The sequence below is a fragment of the Pseudonaja textilis genome, chromosome 12 (genome assembly GCF_049901715.1).
Source record: "Pseudonaja textilis isolate UNSWEBS1 chromosome 12, rPseTex1.2, whole genome shotgun sequence".
Lineage (NCBI taxonomy): Eukaryota > Metazoa > Chordata > Lepidosauria > Squamata > Elapidae > Pseudonaja > Pseudonaja textilis.
In genome coordinates this window covers 15,892,195-15,911,510 of record NC_142001.1, presented here as the reverse complement: position 1 = coordinate 15,911,510, position 19,316 = coordinate 15,892,195, and the positions used below count along the sequence as shown (strand labels likewise).

The 19,316-nt window shown below is 38.5% G+C and overlaps 1 non-coding gene across 1 annotated transcript; it reads right to left on the bottom strand.

The window, feature by feature from the left end:
* Positions 1–11,355: 11,355 nt before the first annotated feature.
* LOC113437998 (U6 spliceosomal RNA) lies at positions 11,356–11,462 on the bottom strand. Its single transcript, XR_003374319.1, has one exon. It is a non-coding gene; the product is annotated as a U6 spliceosomal RNA (small nuclear RNA).
* Between the last annotated feature and the right edge of the window lie 7,854 nt (positions 11,463–19,316).

The window sequence follows — 19,316 nt, the reverse complement described above, 5'->3', positions numbered from 1 at the left end:
TTTAAAAAAGTGAAGCAGAATATTAAAAAAAACCCCAAACTTTCAAACTGTTATGTCTGATTTATTTACCGAGATTATGTAGATGAAAAAGGAACCGCAGTGAATAAGGCAGGTTAAATGAAAGTGAAATGAACACATATTTACTGTTTATTGTTAATAACTTCAGAAAGAGGTTTTTTTTTTTCAGATTCTAAATACTTATTTTCAGGAGAAAAGCAGATAGCTGCACATACTGATACAGAGTAGATTGCAAAGGAAAGGCCTTTCCTGAATAATTTACTTTTTAATACTCCGTATTAGATTCAGCTCATGAATTCTATGTATCAAATCTGATTGCCAGATCACATGCAGCTCTGATATTTAATCTTCCTTGAAGCTTAATTATTACAAAATTATCTTGGTGAAGTTTTGGATTTTAATCAGGGCGCAAAGTGAGAAGAAAAAGGAAGTGAAATGTGTGGGTGTATTGACAACATGGTATAGTCTTTAAATTTTCTACAAACGGGATTAATAAAGAAATAGCACACAGGGTCATTTCTTTTAAGATGAGCAGCTATATAAATGTGCTGCATTAATAAAATAATAAATTCTATGTTGGCTCAATCCAGGCATCTAACTAAGTGGAAGAAGGTTAAGCCACAAGAAGTAGCTAAGCAATGTAAATTCTAATTATTTATTGTTTGAAGGAGAATCCACTAGATACAAAAGGAACTAGTCAGAGACTGTATAGCATAAATTACTTTATAAAGCAATACAGGGTCTGATCTCAAACTGTACTAATATATCTGTGGTTCTTCTATGGTGAAAGGATTTGCTGGCAACATCACCGTTGCTCTGGGAATGACCAATTGGGGGGTCCTTTTGTATCTTTGTTAAGTTGACCACTGAAGGGCACCAATTTAGCTACTCACAGTTGCACACTTTGGAACCACTGGGTCGGCAGAAGCTGGAGCCCGTGATGGGAGCTCATATTGCTCTATGACAGAAATGGGTCTTAAACCAAGAGGTGGTATTCAGCAGGTTCTGACCAGTTCTGGAGGACCGGTAGTGGAACTTTTGAGTAGTTTGGAGAACCGGCAAACACCACCCCTGACTGGCTCCTCCCACACCTCATCTCTGCCTCCCGAGTCCCAGCTGATTGGCTGGGTCTTCTTTTGTTGCCCTGCACAGGAGAACGGAGCTGGAAAGCAGGTTAGTGGGGTGGGGAGGGAATGGGATTTTGCAGTAACCTTCCCCTGCCACTCCCACTAAGCCACACCCACCAAGATATGCCACGCCCACCAAGCCACACCCACAGAACTGGTAGTAAAATTTTTTGAATCCCATCACTGTCTCAAACGATAAATAAGTATAAACTATAAATAAGTATACTGACAAAATATTAATAAGGAGAAGATAGGAAAATGATTGTTGTCTTCACCCTATGCAGATGTGCAATAAAATAATAATCAAAACTATTCTCCATCTAATCTATAAAGTTTAATTCTCTCCAAGTTTAACTTCTCTGAACATTAAAGATCCAAGTCTTTAGATAAAATGTCCATTATTTGTAGCTGTTTGCTCTATGCTTACCCTTTTCCTTTAGGGCAGAATATATGAAGTTGAAGTTTGGTTTCTAAATCCAACATTTTCGAGAGAAACTCCAACTCTTAAGTTTATAATTTGTCACAAAAACAAAACAACCCTTCCCCATTCCTTGCTAGTAATTCAGATATCAGATGTCTGTCAATGATTTTTTTTTATATCTCTCGCTTCCTCACTTTGCAACATGTCAGGTTTATAATTTTGCACAGCAAGCCAAACTGGGAACAGCAGCTGAGAACGGATAGAAGAGCTCAGATTAACTAAGAAGGGTGTCGGGCAACATGCAGAGGTACCAAAATAACTGGAGTGACAAGGCCTGTCTATCAGCCAAAGGTGGAAATATCATATGGACATTTTTTTTCCTGGGATTTGCTTAAAATGGTTAGACTCCCCATCCTTTCCCAGTGTGCAACTGTCTATCTTCTTTACACTTGCAAATATTAAAATGACTGTACTCGGTAAACACACCTGCAGGAAGCTACAGCTTGTGTTCCTCAAATAAAGTCCTGTAAGCCTTAAAGGATATTGCTTATTACAGTTTGGCTCTAAATCAGATTCCACCCCCTCCATTTGATGTTTCTGGACTGTAATGTATGAATACAGGATAGGACTTCTCTGGCTTAGTGGAAATGGAGAAGGATGAAAGCCTGTGCAGGCCTTTCACTGCAAAAACTCAATGGACGCCTCCTTTGAGGGTCACTCTATGTTCTGAAAACACAACCAATGCTTCCAGAAATAAGTGTCATAACCCAGTAACTGTCTAGTTGAATTAAGTTATTTCTAAAATCGGACTGGAGTCCTTTACTACCTTAATCCTAGCCACCTTTATCTGAAATAACATGTTGCTTCTGTCAACTCTGGAAGCCATATTGAGATCAAATGCTCCCACGCTACCACATTTGAGCCCGGGAAAGTGGGAGGGGGGGAATTTATTAGAGTATATCTAGTTAGACATAATAACATTCTTTTACTGATTCAAGGTCAGGTTGTTTTGCACATAAGTGAGAAGAAGTCTTAACTGGGGACAGAGGGTGATTGGGCCATGTGATGCGGTGATGGGTACAGGGGATGGATTTGTAGTTTTTACTTATTGTAAGAAAGCCCGGAACTTTCAGATTCGGGATTCCCCAGTTGTGGCGGTTACTATCCAAATAAAAAAGGAACCTATGTGAAGATGTCTGTCTAGAGTTATTGGGTGGGATGGAGGGTTGCTGGAATGCTGACAGCTTCCCTTCCTTATATCAGTCTGTAAACCACTTAGAGAGGGCTGTGAAGCACTGTGGAGTGGAATATAGAGGGCTGGGCTGCTGGGAATTTGCAGGGGTTCAGGAGATCCTCTAGCTAAGATTCTGCACAGTTCAGAGAACCCCCAAATCCCGCTGGTCTCCCCCTCCCTTCCTCTCCCCTCCTAGGAGTCCCCACGTGGCCCATTTTGGATGCAGGTAAGTGCAGGGCACGCATGGAGGCTCAAGGAGGATGAAAAACAGGCTCCCTGGAAGTCCGGGAATGCTGGAAACGGGCCATTTCTGGCTTCCAGAGAACCTCTGGAGCCTGTGGAAGTTGTTTTCGCCCTTCTGGAGGCTCAAAGAAAGCCTCTGGAGCCCAGAGAAGGCAAAAATATTCCCTTGCCTTGGTGCAGGAGGCCGACTAGGCGATGGCCACCATGACCAAGCCCACCCAGCAACCGGCCAGAAAACCCATTGCTAAAATTTTTGAAGCCCATCCCTGGGTATATAAGTCTAAGGGCTATTGCTATTTGGACCGAATTGTCAAATGGCATGATATTGGAAGCGGCAGGACTGCATCTAAAGTTGTTCATCAGAGCCTATTCCCAACTGTTAAAAAATAGCATCTTCTTCTTTTTTGTGTCTCCTGCTGGATAGCTCCCAGGCTAAATTTGAATGTCTTCACCTTCACTTAGAAGGCTACTCTCAGAGAAAGAAGCTTTGATTTGCTGGGTGCTTCTTTCATTATTCTGTACAAAAAGGGCAGTGTGAGAATTACACTGGAATCTTGTACCGAAACGCATCGTGGGATGCTAAAAGACACAGTGCAACACTATCTGGAATAAACAGACATTCCCGCTTTCTGTTTTATTCTAAGCGAGTTGTCTGATGAACAAGAATGATATATGTCTCAAAATCTTCCAAAGAGTAGAAACCAATCAATCATGTTTATGCCTCAAAGTTTCTCTAACTATGATGAATGATAGATTTGCTGGTGGAGTGTTGCTGAATATCACAATAAAATGTTTACCATTAATGTAGTTCTCAGCCACAGAATTGCTGACCTTCGTTATGCACCTGACAGGCTCAGTTATCAAATTCTGGAATTTTGGCTCTGTGTATACAATTCATAGAAAGCATTTCAGGAATAATGCTGAATATTGTGTCTGATGGTATGAGTGACTTGCTTTCATGCCTACAAATGGGTCGCATGGAAAAATATGGTAATGAATTGAATTGAATTCTTTATTGTCATTGTACATTTATACACTGTATACTCATACAACAAAATTCACATGATACCCAGAGACCAGACTCAACACACACACACACACACATGACAATACCCAAACACCTTCCCACCTGCCAAAATTCCCCGCCCCCTAAAAACACACAAGCCTCCACACAACAGGCCAAGTAATACAGTCCAACAGCTCACTGATGGTGGTTCTTAAGTTCATTATTAAGTGCAATTATAGCTCTGGGATAAAACCTATTCAGAAAATGTGTGGTCTGAGTTTTAATTGCTCTGTATCTTCTGCCAGAAAGCAACAGTTCACAAAGATTGTAAGCAGGATGGGTAGAGTCTCTGAGAATGTTGTGCAACTTCCTCAAACAGCAAGGTGCGAAGATGTCATCCAGGGCTGGTAGCTGCAGCCCAATGATATTCTGGGCAATTTTAATGATTCTCTGTAGAGCTTGTTTTAATGAGATGCCGGCAAGAAAACTATCAAGCTCAGAGAGCATCAAGGACACCACAGTCTTGTCTTTCTTTCAATCTTTCCCAACAATATCTACTTCTCCAGGGAGCTACAGTAAGTCATTCAGAATTATAGAATAACAGAGCTGGAAAGGACCTTGGAGGTCTTCTAGTCCAACCCCCTGGTTAGGCAGGAAACTCCATATCATTCCAGAGAAATGGTTATCCAATCTTTCCTTAAAAACTTCCAGTGTTGGAGCATTCACAACTTCTGGAGGCAAGTTGTTCCACTGATTGATTGTTCTAACTGTCAGGAAATTTCTCTTTAGTGCTAGGTTGCTTCTCTCCTTGATTAGTTTCCATCCATAGCTTCATAGGGTGCTTTGGAGAATAGCTTGATTCCTTCTTCTTTAAGGTAGCCCTTGAGAGATTAGAACAGTGCTATCATGTCTCCCCTAGTCTTTCTTTTCATCAAACTGGACATACCCAATTCCAGCAACCATTCTTTATATGTCTTAGTCTTCAGCACCCTAATCATCTTGCTCTTCTCTGCACTGTTTCTAGAGTCTCAACATCTTTTTTTACATCGTAGCAATCAAAACTGGATGCAGTGTTCCAAGTGTGGCCTTACCAGAGCATTATAAAGTGGCATTAACCACTTTATAATGAATGCCCATTCTTGAGCTAAGCCTAACAGAATCAACAGTTCTGATTTAGAATGGAAATCCAACTATGGACATATTTTTGCAGTGAGGAGACCCTATAACATTTCAGATCAATGGTTATCCAATCTCTTTCTAAAAACCTCCAGTGTTGGTGCATTCGCATCTTCTGGAGGAAGTCATTCCACTGATGAATGCTTAATTGATTGATTAATGCTCTCCTTTCCCATTGATTATGTGCCATCGAGTGATTTGGAACATTAGTGGCCATATTGATAGGATAGAATAATGTGTTTTGGCTCAACTTCAGAAGATCAGAAGTCTCTTCTGAAAAGCCTCCAGTGATAGGGCACCCACAACCTCTGGAGGCAAGTTTTACTCTTGGAAGTCTTCTCCAAGACCAAACTTTCAAGGCGTCAATACTTTTTCCAACCTTGGAACTCTCATGAATGTAGGTTTACCCAGAGTTGGGAAAAAAAGTCACATTTTTTTCTTAAGTATTATTCTCATTGTTTTTCCATAAGCTGATTTCTCCTTGCCTTCCATCCCCTCCCCCATTACCCAACCTTAAATAATGCACGGGGGATCATTGACTGGTGCAAAACACATCTGAGTTTATATTTATTTCCAAGACACAGAAAAACCAGGTAAAAATAACTATGTTAAAATTACAGCTTCTAGAGTGTTACTGTGGTAAATAACACTTTGGTAAGAATGCTGAAATTACTGTATTTATCTTAGAAGCCCTCATTACAGTAATTTACAACAGTGTAACTATAAAGTTTCTTATTACTTAATATCAGAGCCGTAACAACTAAATTTATAGCTGTATATCAAATTACACTATTGTAAAGGTCATCCTGTAGTCTGTGTGGGTCTTGGAATAATGCATCGTGGTTTATATTTTGTACTTGTTGGAAGATTTGCTCAGAAATAATAATAAAAAAAATACTTAACTCCTGTGTTTTCCTGTAAAGAAACGTTTCAATACATTGTGAACCAGCTGAGATTTATGTAATTATGACTGGAGGAAAAAGGCATAAAACATTTTTCGTTCTTGTAGCAACCTTAATACCTCTTCCATAGCTACTGACTTAAGAGGAAGATGCTAACTTTCTATCTAGATGGGGATTTTTGTTTTTCCAGTATCCCCGAGAAACAATCAACTTTATTGTTTGGCAAAATACATTACATTCTTTTCTTATAGGGCTGATCTTGGAATTAATTATATTCTTCTGTGGTGGAATCAGAAGATTGTCTCATTTTCAAGAGCTTTTAATTAATAGTTTTGAGAGATTCTTTATTATCTTGATGGCACAATTGTATCCTTTTGTGGGGGCTGGATATTGTTTCCCTCTTGTTCGTTTTGGATTGATTTTCCCCCTTCCCCAAGTTTTCAAAAATTCTGTGGAAATTCGATTTTTTTCTTCAACCATGTCTGGTTCTTAAAGATTGACTGGACAATCCCCTACATTTTTTCCTAGCAAGGATTTTCAGAAGTGGTTTGCCATGGCCACCTCGCTAGGCTGAGAGAAGGACAGCCCCCTGGATTTGTACCCAAGGCTGGATTAAAATTCACAATTTCTTGGTGATTGGCCCAAAGTCATCCAGCTGGCTTTCGTGACTAAGGTAGGACTGGACTTCACCATCTCCTGGTGATTGGCCAATCTCTCCCCCTCTACTCACTCAATCTAAAGGATGGCTCTTTTTGGAAAAATACATGGAGGAGTTACTGGATTTGGGATACAAATAATAAAATATAGTAATAATGGTAATTAGCTGGACAATTAAGGCTCATTATCATAACTTATGTTAATTAGTTGACCAATTAACCTGGTATGATAATTAGGGCACATTATCATGATTAATGATACTTGTTGGATTTATGTTAATTTCCTTGATAAATTATAAAGATCTGTGATAATGGCCTGGAAAGCTTAGCATATATTATAACCACCATCTTGATAAATTATCAATTATATTCCTGTCAAATAACCTCTTGCTATATGTAGTTTATACAAGACCTTTTAAAAGATTCTTATTTAATATTCTCTTGGAGCCAAATTTTTTATTTTGCCTACGTGTACTTTAAAAAAAAAAAACACTATCCTGAGATTCTCAATATAGTTTTTGATGTTTTAATATTTGTATATCAAATTTCTTTTTTCTGTTTAATGAGCACAATAAGTAAAAAAAAGAAAGAAAGAAAAAAAAGATGTATTCAAAAAAATCTACCTGTGGATGGCAGTGGAAACTCGCTATTGGAAATGAACTTAAAAACACTTAAACATACAGTATTTTAAAACAATAAATTAATAAAGCCAATGGTCGCAATGGATTTTGTTTCTTAAAAAAGCGTATTCTGTTTAGATTATATTCAGCTTCCAAGCACTTCTAAAATTGTGTTTTGGTCAATTGAGTCATCCCAATGGACAGTCTGACAAGCTTCACATAATACAGGATGGAAATTTCAGAGAAATAAACCTCTCCCTTCCAGAAAAGAGATGGAGCTTCTTAGAAATTGCTTTAAAGCAAAGTAAAACATAAAAACTGCGTTTCTAACGCAGAGAGATTTTTCACCGAGCTAAATTTGATCTCACTCCAGCAAAAAGAACAAGCAATCGATAGGCACAGTAGCAGAAATTAGAGTCCCATCTGGATCTGATTCAATTTTATCCTACTACCACATCTTCTGACAGTGTTTTCCTGAAAATATTTACTTGTTATCTGATGCTGAGACAGTAAGCTAAGTTGTTAAAAGCTAAGGGTTTGCAAGTGAACTGATTTCGGTGTTCCAGACCCCAGGTAATGTAACACATAGAGCTGAGAGGTAGAGTGAGCGGATCTCACCTCCACAGCTAAAAGTGGACTTCAGAGTTTGCGTTTTTTAAAGGATTGGGATGATTGGTGGTTTTTTTAGCTAAAAAAAAATATTAAACCTATCTCCAGGGGAGAAGGAGAAGAGGAGGGGGAGGGGGGCAAGAAGAAGGAGAAGGAGAAGGTGAAGGAGAAGGAGAAGGAGGAGAGGAAGAAGAAGAAGAAGAAGAAGAAGAAGAAGAAGAAGAAGAAGAAGAAGAAGAAGAAGAAGAAGAAGAAGAAGAAGAAGAAGAAGAAGAAGAAGAAGAAGAAGGAGGAGGAGGAGGAGGAGAAGGAGGAGAAGGAGGAGAAGAAGAAGAAGAAGAAGAAGAAGAAGAAGAAGAAGAAGAAGAAGAAGAAGAAGAAGAAGAAGAAGAAGAAGAAGAAGAAGAAGAAGGAGGAGGAGGAGAAGGAGAAGGAGGAGAAGAAGAAGAAGAAGAAGAAGAAGAAGAAGAAGAAGAAGAAGAAGAAGAAGAAGAAGAAGAAGAAGAAGAAGAAGAAGAAGAAGAAGAAGAAGAAGAAGAAGAAGAAGAAGAAGAAGAAAATGGATAACGGATAACGGATAATGGATAATGGATAATCAGAGCTGGAAGGGACCTTGCAGGTCATCTAGTCCAACCCCCTGCCCAAGCAGGAGACCCTACACCATATCTGACATATGGGAATCTTTCTTGAAAGTCTCAAGTGATTGTGCTCCCACAGCTTAAATGGGCAAGCTGTTCCATCGGTTGATTGTTCTCATTTTCAGAAAGTTTCTCCTTAGTTCCAGAAGAGGAGGAGGAGGAGAAGGTTGTGAAGTGAATTGACTATATCATATAAAATGGATATAAAAATACAAATAGATACATAGAAAATAAAACTTCATAATAAACCACCATCCATATAGTTTACCCTAATCTGATCTAGGTATTCTATTCTCCTTGAGATGGTCTTTAAAATGAAGAATGTACTCTTACTGATGATGTGCAGGTTTGTGAGACTGTTTCTCCCAGGTGGCCCAATATTTTTTTTCTGGAAAGTACAATTTACAGTCAACCACAACGTGTCCAATGTCTTCAATGGCTAGTTCTCCACAAATGCAAAATCTCCCTTTAGTTGGAGCTACATGAAGCCTCCCACACCTTACCATGGAGTCCAGCTGTTGGAAGCAAGTTCTAGAAAAAAGATCTTCTGAGGCATTGAGGCATTTAAGCTGCTAAATATTTTTCTAAACCTAACAGGGTTTTTTTTTTTAAGCTGAAAATTCTCTTAAGCCAAAAGGGCACAAACGAGTCAACTTAGAGGTCTCCAGGGTCTAACTCAGACTTGACAGCATCTAATTAATTTCTACAGAGATTACATCATTCTTCTCCAACTACCCCATCACTGTTGTTCAGGCAGCATACCACTGAAATTTATTGGCACTGTGAAACGGAGGGTTTAAGGAGTCATAGGGTCAGTTAAATTACCATATTGGTAAGTCAGGCCGTAAGAAATGCATTCAAAACATCTGCACAGCATCTAACCTAGCCAAAGCAGCAAGTTAATCTTGGGCACTATAGTAAATAAACCAAAGAGAAAGTCTCCTGGCTCTTGGAGAAACTCATATTTTCATGCTTTGTTGTATTACTTCATCTGTAGTAGACCACTGAGATTTACAAAGTGTGAAGCGTCCAAGTCACATAAAGAATAAATGGAAGCCCTTGTGTGCGTAGACAGAGAAGGAAGAACTTTAACATAGGAAGGTAGCTTCATACTCTAGAACAATCTTTTAGTCTTCAGGGACCACCAAACTCGTAATTTTAAAGCTCATGGACCAGAGACCCTGGGAAAATCCCCCAAAACGTCTGCAGGAAAATTCCCCACCCCATTTTCCTACCGATGGATCATTCTTTATTTGGGATCGCAAGATACCATCTCTAGCTCCATTCTCGGAGCTGGAGGTGAGAGAGACTTTTGGCTTCATGCAAGGAAAGTAGCAGAAGCAGCAAAAGTCTTTCTTTCTCTCCCCCAAAGTCTGCCAGAAATGAGTCTTTGTGAGACTTGTTGCACCGGCGCAGCCTCTTGGATCAGGAGGCCTTGCAGGGTCCCAAAGACTCATTTCTGGCAGAGTTTGGGGGAGAGAAAGAAAGACTTTTGCTGCTTTTCTTGCGTGTAGCCAAAAGCAGAAGAAGAAAGAAGCAGAAAGAAGCAGCCCGGTGGCCAGGCCAGGCTCATGGGGCTCATGGGGCAATTTCCCCACTCTGCCCTTTCCCCCCTCGTGTTGTTTGCAATGCAAGCAACGGCAGCCTTGTATTCTCATGGGTCGTGTGTGTGGCACAGTCTTGTGTTCCCACACAGCCTGGATTGGGGGTGACATTTCTCTGTGGACCACCAAAATTTTCTCATGGACCACCAGTGGTCCCCAGCCCACTGGTTGGCGACCACTATTCCAGAAGACTCTGGAATCTCCAAATGGATGACTTCATTTCACTAGCGTGGCCTCTCGGCAACAATTTCTTTTGGTAAGCTCCAGCTCAGGTCGCTAGTGATGATATCCCACCTCCTTGATTTCTGTAAGCCAAAATTTCACTTATATTTAAGCTTTCCAGCCATTTTAGAATAAGTTATATGTAGCATAGCGTAGTGTAGAATAGTGTAGAACAGAATAGCGTACAGTAGAATAGAATAGAATAGAAAATAAAACAGAATAGAATAGAAAATAGAGCATAACAGAAGAATAGAATAGAATAGAATAGAATAGAATAGAATAGAATAGAATAGAATAGAATAGAATAGAATAGAACAGAATAAAAAATAGAACAGAAAATAAAATAGGACAGAACAGAAAATGATAGTAGACTTGAATAAAAAATAGAATCGAAAATAGAATAGAACAGAGAATAGAACAGAATAAAATAGAATAGAATAGAATACAGTAAAAGAATAGACTAGAATAGAACAGAACAGAACAGAACAGAATATTCTGTATTGGCCAAGTGTGAATGGACACACAAGATTATAAACTCTCAGAGTACATACAAATAATCAAGTAATATAAACATAAGATACCAATAGGAGAAGGCAGTAGAAAAGATAAGAAGACAATGGTAATAAATTCTTTAACTTAATAATTAGTGTTTTCAGGTAGGCATTTGATTAGTGCTGCAATCAATTAAATTCCAGACAGAGTTGTATAGACAGACCATATTTTAATTTTCAGGAAGAAAGATTTTTTTTAATTTATCTTTTAGTGATTCTACTGCTTTTAAGCTGGTTCCCTACTTTGGGAACCTGTAACTCAAGGTAAGCCAAAGAAACGTCCATCCACAGGAATCTCCAACAGATATTTAATAAACATTTTTTTAAAATTTTTTTGGAACGCTTCACGAATTTGCGTGTCATCCTTGCGCAGGGGCCATGCTAATCTTCTCTGTATTGTTCCAATTTTAGTATATTTGCTGCCGAAGTGAGCACATAATTAACAAAGGGAACATTATAGCTTTTCTGCCTGGAATATTTCATTCAAATCTGAAATGCATACTGCAGCCCAGAAGGAATAGGCATCCTTTTTCTTTCTTAACTTATTAATCCTGTTTCTCTTTTGCCTACTTTCAAGTTTAGCCAAAACGAGATTTTGTTTTCTTTTCTTCAGTTGTCAAATGTAATCTGATTTTGTCTGAGAAACAGAGAGGAGACAATAATAATGAAACTCCTTTAAATAGTAATAGCAGCTTAAAAGAGAAAATAATATATAATAATAGGTTCGTGAAAAGAAGCACACAGCTGGAGCATAAGCACTTTAGAAGTATAATCCATAGACTCCTGCAGCATAAGCAAATTTTAATTAAAATTACAACCAGTGAGAAGTTTCTTCCATTAGCACCGTTGGTAGAAGTATCCTGCTCCCAATTACATATTCTAAGATGTTACTCTGATGATCTTTAAGAAGAGATGGGCGTTCAGAAGAGCTGCCTGCTTTCTTATCCTTTTGAACTCTCTTCACACCTCTTGCAAACAACTGCCTAGAGAAAGCATCTTAAGAAAGGCCTGAAGGATTAAAACCACCTAGTTTGCCACTTCACAGGAGAAGTTTTACCAGGTAGGGGCGGGAAAACCCATCTGAAGTCCTAATCAGTTTATCCAAGAACAAGAATAGACACGAAGAAAGAGAACAAAACAGGGAACATTAGGATAGGAACGGTAGGCACAGTGGTGCGCTTATGCACGCCATATGATGGAGTCAGGTGGTGTATTCCAGACATTGACCACTCTGTTCCTGAAATTGTATTTCCTGCAATCAAGTTTGGTGTGGTTTACTTTGAGTTTGTATCTATTGTGTGCTCGTGTATTATTGTGGTTGAAGCTGAAGTACTCATTGACAAGTAGGACATTGCGATAGATAATTTTATGTACTATGCTTAGGTTGGACTGAAGGCGGCGTAGTTTTAAGGCTAAGCCTAAAGTTTCAAGGCATAAGGTATTCTGTTGTGAGTAGAGGAGTGGAGGGGAGTATAGAAGAGGAGTAGGAGGAGAGGAGAGGAGTGGAGGGGAGTATAGAAGAGGAGTAGGAGTAGAGGAGTGGAGGATGACACTGCACAGGATGACGTAACAGAGAAAGCAGAAGAACTGAAAGAAGAATATTTTATAACCAAGGTGGAATCTGTTGCACAACAATATTACCACATTTAACATTTTGAACAGAGTTATAAAAGAAACCTACGGGCGTATGAAATCGAGAAGAAAACCAAGGAATTGTTCATCCTGCATTGCTTTTAAGATACCATTCAGATTAACGCTGCTAGCAAGCTTTGGAAGGCAGCCAGCCACAAGCTATGCTATAATCATGCGGTTTGATTTTGGATTAGTAAGACGGATAAATATTTTCACTGTCATTTTTCATCATGTATTGGTGCCTTGGGTTACCTTTGAAGCAGGCTACTAAGTCTTGTCTAATTAAATTTGTTAAAATATTTGGAACCTCTTCAAAATCATAGCCACATGGAACCCATTCACGCACTCTCATTTACCATAGCAAATCATTTAGAATTTATTCATCCTTTTTTTTTTCAAGATATAAATGAAGATATTGTGATTAGGCAAAACTCTGGGTGATAACCTGTAGTGTGAAACATGATAAATTCGGGAGCATACCAATAAAGTATAACCCCATTCTCTTCTAGTGCTGATGATGTTATCTAGTTGGATCATGAAACATCTGCAAGAAAATAACCGAGTTCAGAGAGAATCATGGACCACACATTCAACCCTGAGCTACTATTATATTATCTTCTAAAGTATAACTTGATATTGTCTAGGAAAGTATTCAGTACTTTATTAGGAGTAATTCTGAAGCATGTTGTTTTTATATTATTTACCATCCTTAGAATATTTTCTTTCCTTGGCCTTTGGCTACAGTAAAGATTTGTATTTATATTCTCATTTATTGCTTTTTCCTTCCACACTATCCTGTCTGCAACTGTCCTCACTTTTCCTTGTTTTCTCAATGTAGTGTGGAACCAGTAAATATGTAACATCATGGCATCACAATATAAAACAGCACAACGTGAAATCCTTGAAGATAAAAATGATAAAAATATAATTACTAAACTAAATGCATCTTTTCTCAAACATGTTTCATAGAGAGATACAGCAGGCCAGGAGCAGATGTTCTCTTCCAAAAGCAGAAGATGACAAAATCAATCTTCACAGATCCTTATACAGTAAAAGTCCTACCTAAACTTTTGGAGAACTATCTGTCAAGAAATCAGGACATTCAGTCAGTTCGAATGAGTATAAAGATGTATTGCAAGCTTAAACTGTCTACAAGTATCTGTGCTACTAACGTTAAAGAGAAATTAGCAGGAGTTAAGAAAGACATTCAAGGTGGGCTGGGCTTAAATCTTTTGTGGGCATGCATGGACTCATGACTAATGATGCATTTGACCCTTCCCTTGAGCTCAGCCTGGTCATTTCCTACAATACCACAAATCAACACCAGTCAATGATGTGGCTGAATTGTTTGAACAATGAATGAATGACAGACCAATGGCTCAGTTTGCTCAAAATGGTACAAAAGATAATATGTAGTAGTAGTAATAGTACTTTATTGTCATTGCACCTTGTACAACAAAATTAAATGTTATCTTCATTGTACATCAGACGTAAGAAAAACTATAAAAATAAAACAGAAACATACAGCTTTCACATTCGATGCAATTAAATTGAAAACCCCTGATACTGCATTAATATTGCACTATACAGTAGAATTCAATATAGTTATTGTTCTTGGCTAGAAGCTGTTTTTCAGGAGCTGTTATTAGTCCTTGTTTTGGTTATCCTGTTCTGCCTACCAGATGGTAATAGTTCAAAAAATGGGGGTGCCCAGGATGAGATGGATCTTTAAGAATGTTTTGAACTTCCTTAAGGCAGTGGGAGTTATAAAGCTCTTCCAAAGAGGGGAGAGGACAACCCATGATCCTCTGAGGGGCAATGACATCCTACCTGCCCCTGTGCAATTGGCAAACCAGACACAGGTGCAGTAAGTTAAAATACTCTCTATAGTGCAATGGTAGAAGGTCACCAGCAGTTTTTTCATTCAGTTGTTGTTTCCTGAGAAGTCTCATGTAGTATAATCTCTTCTGGGCCCTTTTGACCTGGGCTGCAATGTGAGGACCCCAGGTCAGGTCCTCTTTTAGGGTAACACCCAGAAACTTACAACTGGCCACTTGCTTCACTCAGTCTCCCTTGATAAGCAAGGGCTGGATGTCTGGTCTGTTCCTTCTGTAGTCTGCTATAAGTTTCTTGGTCTTATTGGTGTTGAGGACCAAGTTATTGTCTCCACCCCACGAAAGCAATCAGTCCACCTTAATGGATTTCAGTGACATGTTGTCAAGACAGCCATTGCCTCTGCATTTGACACAAGCCAAGTCAGCATACTAAGTCATAATGAGGTTTACTTGTTTGGTCATTACAAGTTACCTGAACACAGCCAACATGTTTTACAAACCAGGCAAATAATGTGAACCATCACCTTATATTTTTAGAACATCCCTAAATTTCACCTCTTCTCAAAGAAACTTGGATGCTCATTTCTTAATTATTTTAAGTAGGAGCTGTGGCATGTAATAAGCACAAAGCAAAACGAGTTAACATTATTGCTACACACTGCCAACCTAAGTGTGCAAGGTGAAATGGGCTTCTAAAACCCTTGGAATCCTTGTTCGATTCCAGTCATCTATAATAATCAGGTAAATGTCTGCCAAATTAAATATAAGTGCCAGCCCTTTATGATGTGGGGGAAAAAAAAATCAAAGCAACTAAGCCACTCTGTTTTCTTTTATCAGTTTGTCAATAATTACATCCCATGCATAGCTATTTAATCACTTATCTATTAGTTTGCAAAGGAAGAGAAGATGTTGGAGTCTTTTTTCTCTTAGGAATAATATCAGAAAAATTTAAGAAGGAGATAATGTATCTAATAGTACATGTATTGATGGTGGCTAGAATAATATATGCGCAATACTGGAAAAATGAAATCGTATCTCCAGAAACAGAAATAATAAGAAAAAATATGGCATGTGCAGAATCAGGTTAACTTTAGAAATAAAAGGCAAAGAAGAGTCTAAATATTATAAAACATGGAATAAATTTTATCAATGATTATACAGCAGAAGACAAGGTCAAAATATTAGTAGTTATGATTAGATCAATTAGTAATTAATATATTAAACACAGAGATTATAAATGATGAAATAAAATGTATATATGTATAATAAGGCTAAATTGGATGTATTGTGTTGTACTCTCATAATTAAAATTAAAATATAAATTTAAAAAAATGGTTTTTCCTCCTAATACTTTACCTTATTTATGATGAGGCTAAGAGACCCCAAAACTGGTAAAAAATGTTGGGTGAATAGAAAAGATCTTAGGCAGCAGTCCATAAATGCAGGGTGTATTTTTAAAAAATCAGTAACAGGAGGAGAATGCTTTTAATGTATAAGCCAGTGGTGTTTGAGCCTACATATGTCGTCCTAAAACATCTTATCTGTTGCTGGTATGAAGTAATTATATTATAATTAATGAATTTAAGACAAGATAAACAGAAGGAGGAAGGAGCTTGGGGAATCAATCATCTTATGAGGAAAAACTAAGTATGGAGAAAAATGTGTGTATCTTTAGACATACCACATCTATTTTCCACATATTCACAGCACATAGAATAACAGAGTTGGAAGGGACCTTGGAAGTCTTCTACTCCAATTCCCTGTATCAGCAGGAGATCCTATACCATTCTGGACAAATGGCTGTCCACTCTCTTCTTAAAAGCCTCCAGGGATGGGGCACCCACAGCTTCTGAAGGCAAGTCATTCCACTGATTAATTGTTCTCACTGTCAGGAAATTTCTCCGAAGTTCTACGTTGCTTCTCTTCTTGGTTAGATTCCATTCATTGTTTGTTGTTTTGCCTTCTGGTGTTTTGTAAAATAGGTCAGCCCTGCTCTTCGATATGGCAGCCCTTCAAACATGAACACTGCTTGATGTTACCCTTAGTTCTTCTTGTCATCAAACTAGACGTACCCAATCCCAGCAACCTTTTTCATATGTTTTAGCCTCCAGCCTCCTAGTCATCTTTGTTGCTCTTCTCTGCACTCTTTCCAGACTCTCAACATCTTGTTTTTAGATTGTGGTGGTCAAAACTGGATGCAGTTTTCCAAGTGTGGCCATACTTAGGCTTTGTGAAGTGGTAAAAAAACATTCTTTCATCTCTCACATATTCTACAAGAAAATACAGGTAGTTTACTCAGCTTTCAGACATGTCTTGCCTCCAGTTACTTTTGGACAATCCTCTACAAATGTCAGCCCAATTTTTTTTTAGCCCAACCTTGCAAAACAGAGAAGCACGCTAGAATTCCCCAATGTCTCATGCACCATTTTGATGGTAAAACATTCTGCTTTACATTCGACATTTCTTTACAGGGGCGCTTAATAGTTTTAGACCAGAAGTCAGAAATATGGTGCTCATTGACCTTTTCTGTACAATATTGCTTCATTTTCTCAGGGAAGGATTAGAGGGATCTTAAAAAAAAAAAAAAAGCTTTTCTGTGTTTGCAGTGGCTGCTACAATGCCTTAAAAGTATAATCTCTTTATTCATGGCAGCAATATAGAAAAGTTGATTTTAAAAGTGACAATTATCCTCAAGGTTTTATCGGTATACTTTTTGGCGGGATGTGAGTATGCTGGCTTACAAAATAGTCTCTAAATTAGAGAAACGAACCTGCATAGAATAGCATAAGTTTGCTTGGAGGTGAGGGGTGAAAGGGAAACATCTGGCTTTGGTTTGTGCTGCACCAGCCAAAATTGGAATCCAAGAATAGAATAGAATAGAAATGAGAATAGAATAGAATTCAGAATAGAATTCAAATAGAATAGAATTCAGAATAGAATTCAGAATAGCATAGCATAGACTAGAATAGAATTCAGAAGAGACTAGAATAGAATTCAGAATAGAATAGAATTCAGAACAGAGTAGAATAGAATTCAGAATAGAATAGGATAGGGTAGGGTAGTAGAGGATAGATAGATAGATAGATAGAGAGAGAGAGAGAGAGAGAGAGAGAGAGAGAGAGAGAGAGAGAGAGAGTGTTGAGGTAGATCTATTTATCTATTTCCAGACAGAATGAATGGAAAGGGAATGTAAAGACTGGATGTGGTGAAGCTGCTTGAATGGAGGGAGAAGAATGATGTTGTACCACAGAGTTCTGTTTTCATGCTACTTTTGTGAAATGAAAGCAAACTGCAGTGAATCTCCTTCCCGTATCACAAAAGAAATGTTTTACTTTATGTAGAGAGAGAGAGAGAGAGAGAGAAAGATAAAAAATAGAATTATCCCTCCCCCAGGACTCTGAGTTTCTGTGCTACGTTTTGTCATACAAGAAAAGGAAACTATATGGCAACACCCACAAGAGAACATGAGAAAAACCCTGGATGGCATTTAAAATGGGCCCATCAATCAACCACAAAGAGGACCGAGTACAGTTGATAGCTGGACCCAGCTGCAGTTGTTCTGAGCGAGATGGAGTAAATACTGAGGCTGAATTGAAAATTCTTGGCTGTATTCAAAGCCCCAACTCCTTAGGTTACTCTTTTATGCTCTGCAGAAAAGCTCATAATGAGTGGATTCATCTTTAAAATGTCACAAGATCATTGTGATTTTTTTCTTAAACGGTTGCCACGAGAGGAGACAAAATGTTAATAAATGTCTGTCAACTGGGCTGGTTAATTGAAACCAAACTTCTCTCTCTCTCTCTTTCTCTTTCTCTTTCTCTTTCTCTTTCTCTCTCTCTCTCTCTCTCTCCCTCCCTCCCTCCAACTATTACTTTAGTGTCTGCAGAATTGCACGCCTGCATTTTAATGTGCTGATTTATAATGAAATGGACTCATTACTGCTAATGCTCATCGACTTCTGATTACTACATAAATCTCTTATCAGAAAAGAATGGGTCATGAATGATCAAGATGATTAATTCTGTAAGAAAGATTGGATTGTATCCATCTTTTCTCATCACAACAAGAAGTCCATTGCAAGATATCTCTCATAGTTCAACTAACTATCCCCATTACAAAAGCAGATATAATGGAGACTGGGATGGATTGTGGAATATTGCTTTTTTCTTTTTTTTACTACATCTGAAAGGTATCAGATTGGTGATTTAAACATTGGTGATTGTCACCATTCCACAAGCTGGAAATGGAAAAACACACACACACACACACACACACACACACACACACACACACACAGAGAGAGAGAGAGAGAGAGAGAGAGAGAGAGAGAGAGAGAGAGAGAGAGAGAGAGAGAATTGTGAGAAAGTATTCTGGAAGATTCATCAGATACGGTCTCAGCTGTGCTATCAAAAATCCTTGGAACTGGATTTTTGCTGGAGTTTTAGCCTATATGGCACAAAAGAAATCTAAAAAGAATGCTGAGTCTGGTTCAGATTCAAGGAATTTATCTACTTTAACATTCTCTGTGAGGCCAAACCAGTTTCAATCCACCTATTGCCCAATTCTAAGAGAATAACAGACTTGGAAGTGACCTTGGAGCAGCGGTGGGATTCAATTTTTTTTACTAGCGGTTCTATGGGCGTGGCTTGGTGGGTGTGGCTTGGTGGGCGTGGCTTTGGTGGGCATGGCAGGGGAAGGTTACTGCAAAATTCCCATTCCCTCCCCACCCCACTAACCTGCTTTCCAGCCCTGTTCTCCTGTGCAGGGCAACCAAAGAAGACCCAGCCAATCAGCTGGGACTCAATAGGAGGCTGAGAAGAGA